This window comes from Austrofundulus limnaeus, unplaced genomic scaffold (genome assembly GCF_001266775.1).
Source record: "Austrofundulus limnaeus strain Quisiro unplaced genomic scaffold, Austrofundulus_limnaeus-1.0 Scaffold25, whole genome shotgun sequence".
NCBI classification, from domain to species: domain Eukaryota; kingdom Metazoa; phylum Chordata; class Actinopteri; order Cyprinodontiformes; family Rivulidae; genus Austrofundulus; species Austrofundulus limnaeus.
Window position 1 is genome coordinate 2,132,057 of NW_013952427.1, and position 6,141 is coordinate 2,138,197.

Genomic DNA, 6,141 nt, shown 5'->3' on the forward strand with positions numbered 1-6,141 from the left:
TTAGTTTATGTTTGATGGTGACTTTAAAGCAGCTTATTTTCAGACATCAGTACTGTGCTATCCAACTAAATTGCTCAGTTACTTCAAGCCAACAGCTCAGGGACAGGAATTTTTTTAATTTGTTTTTATTTCATTAATTTTGTTGCATTTAACCATAAATTTAAAGTTTACCATTGATGTAAGAAACACATTTCATGTTAAGTTAAAAAAAAGTAAAAAATACAAAAAAATTGGGCGGGGGTCGGGGGTGTGGTACTCCCCTGGTGGGCCACATTTGGCCCACGGGCCTTGTGTTAGACACGTGATCTAGAGGTTTTGTTCTTCAAAGTCCTGGCCACTTGGCGCTTCTTGATATACTATGTATTTTTATACCTCGCCTTCCTCACTAAACTAAATCTGGTGCAATTTTGAAAACAGCTGGATCTGTGTTCTTTTTGCATGCGTGTCAACCCCTTTGGATGTTTACCTGCACACTGATTAGGACTGCCAGATCGCACTGAGAGTTTCCAGCCCAAACATGATATAAAACCTGCCCAACTCAAAATAATAATAATAATAAAATTTAAAAAAATCCAGCCAAAATCTCAACTGAGTTTGTCAGTCTGGTCCTCAGTATCTCAGAATCCCAGTCTCTTCTCCATTTGGGGTGTTTACAGTTGACATTGACCAACACAATTTCATACTGACCCTTGATATTTTTATATAATTTTCCTGCATGCTTTCTAAAAAAAACTGTCAAATGTTGTTAAAATCAACCCACATTTTAACAACCCGTCCAAAGCCATATTTTTCCAGTCCAAAATGTTCAAAAGAAGTCCAGTTGGGCGGAAATAAACCCAGTCTGGCAACAATTTTCAAAAACACTGATTTTCAAAAATTCCAAATTTTCAATCAAAATCTGTAATACTATCATATGATACATAAGGGGTGGGATTACCAGAGTGGCATAACACCACCCAGCCCTTACTCCTACTTGCTGAAAGGCACAGTCGGCGGACGTTAACTGACAGAAACGCATTGATTTTATGGCACAAAACCATCTTTGTGGTGTTGCAGTACGTGTTGGGATATGATTAATTAGTTTTATTTTGAGGTTCTTTTATGTCTTACAGGCTCTGAGAAGATATTTTTTTGAAGATGAGTTTTTGAAAAAATCCACGAGATTTCTCTATATGTTTGTATACCTGCAAAATGTGGAAAAATCTGGTGTAATTTATAGACAATTTGTACAAGCTGACATGTATGTTTTTAACAATAAATAATAAACAGYAAGCTTGTAAGATGTCTGCACTAATTTTGAAAGTTTATTACTCATGGTAAACCATGAGTAATAAACTAATGGTTCAAAAAGGACAAAAAATGCAGGAAAATCTGTGAGGATCAGAGTACAATGTATTTAATTGTTGCACAACAGCATTTCATACATTTCTGCCCTCATCTGCATTCTGTGCCACTGCCATAACACTTTTTATGTCTGCTGTAGGAACTGCTTCTCTATAAATTTCACACAAATTGTGAAAAGCACAAGTCATCATGGATTTCACAAGTTCTGTGTCACACTCATTTCTCTTCAGCAGCCAAAACCGCCGTACCTTCAGCTGATCTTTACTGATGCCACATAAACAGGACTGAATTCCTGATTAATATGCTGTTCAGCAGACAGTCCGCTTTGTAACATGGAACTGTTTTAAGAGCCAGTCTAGCAAAGGATACACTGAGCAAGGATCCAATAGCCAGCAATTGATGCGCCAGTGTCCCTAGTGTGAGGTAGGAAGAGGTTTCTATAGGTCCCACAGTGTGGACAGTCTCAATACCCTGGCCGTCCTGCGAAGGTATTCCAGTGCACCCCATTCCCATCGACAGCTCTCAGAAGACCAGCCCTAGTGGTTGAAATAGTCTGTGACAGTCTGCAGTTGGAAACCTGATCAGTTTTGGCACTAACACGTTCTTCGCTGCAGCACAAAATCTCCTGGATACACAAGCACACGATTGTGACACTAACTACAAAATGACAGTCCAATGCTCCTCATCCCGGCCGAGTGCGAAGCGGCCGGGATGAGGCTCAGTGCCTCCAAATCCGAGGCCATGGTCTTGAGCCGGAAAAGGGCAGAGTGMCTTCTCCGGGTCAGGGGGGTCGCCCTGTCTCAAGTGGARGAGTTTAAGTATCTGGGGATCTTGTTCACGAATGGGGGAAGAACGGAGTGGGAGATCGACAGGCGGATTGGCGCAGCGTCTGCTGTAAAGTGGGCGCTGTACCGGTCTGTCGTGGTGAAGAGAGAGCTGAGTCAGAAAGTGAAGCTCTCGATTTACCAGTCGATCTACGTTCCTACCCTCATCTATGGTCATGAGCTTTGGGTCATGACCGAAAGAACGAGGTCCCGGATACAAGCGGCCGAAATGGGTTTCCTCCACAGAGTGGCAGGGCTCTCCCTTAGAGATAGGGTGAGGAGCTCGGTCATCCAGGAGGGACTCAGAGTAGAGCCGCTGCTCCTCCACGTCGAGAGGAGCCAGTTGAGGTGGCTCGGGCATCTGGTAAGGATGCCTCTTGGACGCCTCCCTGGTGGGTTATTCCGGGCACGTCCCACCGGGAGGAGGCCCCGAGGAAGACCCAGGACACGCTGGAGGGACTATGTCTCTCGGCTGGCCTGGGAACACCTTGGAGTTCCCCCGGAGGAGCTGGAAGAAGTGGCTGGGGAGAGGGAGGTCTGGGCCTCCCTTCTGAAGCTGCTGCCCCCGCGACCCGACCCCGGATAGGTGGAAGAAAATGGATGGATGGATGGATGGATAGATGGATGGATGGATGCTCCTGGACTCAGAGCTGGTCAGAACCTTTCACAGTCATATAGCCAATCACTTTTTAATGACACACTTTTACAGAAACTTATGCCTTGGCACTCCAGTGCTGGACATAGTTTACTTGCACAGGTAGCCTGGCGTTTCCTCAGACATCCTGATGCTCTGCACCCACTGCACATCTGTAAAAAAGCTGCAAAACAAAAAACAAAAAACTGAGAACAATAAAGTCTCATCACTGTGTGGTTCAGTGTGATGTCCAGACCCATGGTTTGTGGTGTTGGTACATTTGAAATAAGAGAGGCCTCGCTAACATTCTATAGCCATAACAAATTAATTGTAATGCCTGTTTGCGGGACTTCACAGCAACTGTGACAAGCTAACATTAGCTTACCTTCTTACATTGTCTTGCCTGCTCATCTTCTGCATGGCACTGCTGTTACACTCTCATGTACGTTTTTGTTGTGTTTCTTCCATCAGCATGCAGCCTTCTCTGGTTCTGTCTGAACTTGTGATGAAAGCCTCATGAACAGCAACAGCATGAGCTCCATGGTTGTTTTTTTTTGTTGCTGGGTGTCCCAAAGAAATTCTATCACTTCAGTCTGAAGCATTCTTGTTTTGATCTTGTCGACATTTGGGTGGCTCTCAGTGGAAAGAAAAATCAATTGCAACAATTATACCTGGCCTGTAGGCCAAGAGATCACAAGTTTTGAGCTTTTGTATTTCTTTTTAAAATTGTGCAAAAAAAATGTTTAAACAAGTTCCACTGATGAGAATTAGCTTAGTTTACAATTCATTTTTTCCCGACAGACAGACGTATTGTAATTCAGGGAGSATTTTTCTCCCCAGTTTTTGTGGAGCGACTGAGTCAGTTCCACTCAGAGGTGGATGTGTGCTTTCCATCAGGCATTTATATTGGCACTGACAGGCAGCGTGATAAATGATGCTGGATAAATCCATTCTTCAATGACTTCAGAGATGTCTCCACGCCATTAGTCATTCACACTAGAGATTTCTGCAGGAGTCCATCACTGYTGCTCCGAGAAACACATCTGCAGACCTTGAGAAAGACCCTGAAAGGGGCTCACAACTGTTGGGGCTGTTGGGCGGAGGGGGTGAAGGGGGAAAAAAAGAGACAGCAGTCAAACAGATGTGGGACCTGGATTTCTGCCAAGCAGCACCGTCATCCTATAGCAGACCCTTCATTTCAAAACAAGAGTGTGAGAGAAAGAGAAAAGGAATGAAGGAAGAGATGTAGGGAAACAGCAGGGAATGGAAAAAGAAGTYGTTCCATCGACAATGATTTTTCAAAACTCTTGGCTTCATCTAGTTGTGACTGAACACCGGTGGGTCTACCAGGAGCCTGAGCTGACACTGAAAGAGTGAATAAGAAAAACTTGTTGAAGTTTAAATCATTTATTGTGTAAAGCCTTTGCTGAATGCAGCACCTTGGAGGGCCTGGTAATYATTGACATTTTTATGGAAAGTTGAACCTTGGACCTTTGCATGAAATCTATACAATAGCGCAGATAGTTGGAATAAAAAGAAAATGAGAAGTTGAGATTCTTGCCAACTTCCAAGAGCTCTGTGGAATGAGACATGGACTTCTGAAAGGTGTTTGTTTAAATATCAAACAGAGCCGCTGAGGCCTGCAGATGGCAGGCAGATTACATTCCAGACAGGAGCTTCAGTTTGAGCAGGCGGAGGGTGGTGGAGGTGGGGTGACCATCTTTAACTCTTTAATAAGTTTCCAAATGTCTCGTCTGCCTTGCTATCATCATCATCATCATCGTCATCATCATCATCATCATCATCATCATCATCATGTCTGAGCAGATACAGTATGAGCTCAGTATTGAGTCATGAACAAAGACAGGAGAGTTTGATGATTGCTTTTGTGCATTGGCAATATTTATGTGTAACTTTTAACCAGGGTTGTCAAAGCTTTTGGGTTTGGGGACCCCTTACAACGACAAAAACAATTCTAGGGACCCCCTCATAAACTCCATGGTGTTTTAAAATATAATTTATTATCGTATGCAATGGAAATATATATTTTTATTTAGTTTATTATGTTTATTTTATTAGTTCATTGTTCTTCGTGCATTTTTTAAAATAAAAAAACATATTAACAATTTAGTGATTTTTTTTGAGGACCCCTAAGATACCTCTCATGGACCCTTGGGGGTCCTGGGGACTCCAGTTTGAGAACCTCTGCTTTAAACAACTCGTTATGTTCAAGGAGATTTTGCTTTGCAAGTATCGTTCACCATTTAGAGTGAAAGTCCTACTAATCGGTCCAACTAATGTAGTTTTTCTCTAGCACAAGGTTCTAGATAAATACATTTGAAAATCCCACGCAGCTTTTATCTGTAGAGAAACTTTTGGCCAGTTTAATGTTAGAAAACTCTCCATTCTGACATAAGCGTGTCTTTGTGTGTATGTCTCATTTTTCTGGGCATTGTGATGCACATTTTAGGYGTTTAGTTACATTAACAGCCTCAGATTTTGTGACACTGTTTTCTGTAATGATGTTTTTCACAGTCCTTTATCTAAGCCGTTTGTTGAATTTTACATCTTTTTGAAAATGACAACATTATAGCTTCCAAAATACTTTGAGTATTTGAAATATTGCTGTTTATGCCCGTGTTCACATAATGCTGTAAATGCTGCTAACGCTGCGGACAGTTGGGATACCGGCAGCAGCAAGCTTGATATTTTGTAGGGAAGCGTTGGCAGCATTAGCAAAGCTAGCAGCATTAGCATCATAACCTTGTTGCAGGATGATGCTGCCATAACAAGAGCTGAGCACCAACGATCTGCGTTAAGATTTAACTTTTACATTTAAATTTAACATTAGTAAAAAAAATGCAAAATGTAATAACAGTGAGCTAAATAACAATAAAATGTTTGTGGAAAAATTTCCTGAAAATTTTTAATTAACACTCAGGAATTGAGCTAAATAATGAAAACATGCTAGAGACATTTTTTAACATTTTGTTTTACGCATCCCGATGTTCTGTTAGACTTTGTGGACAGCAGAGTGACTCCTCCTCTCCTGTAGGTGACTGGCTGTCAGYGTGTTGCCCGAGGCGTCGGATGCTTTCAGGTAAGCCCCATTTTCTGAAACAAGCTTTGGGGAGGAAACAAATTAAAGTTTCTTACTACGAATGACCCACAGAGCAGAATAAAGTCAGTTCGTCCTATTGTGTTCATGCTGCTTTATTTTACTGTAACAACGACCACCCCGCTTCTCCTCTGAGACCCATAATGAACTGTTTTTTTTTTGTTGTTGTTTTTCTGTAATTGTCTTAATCCTGATACTCGAGAAAAAAAATAAAAAGAATC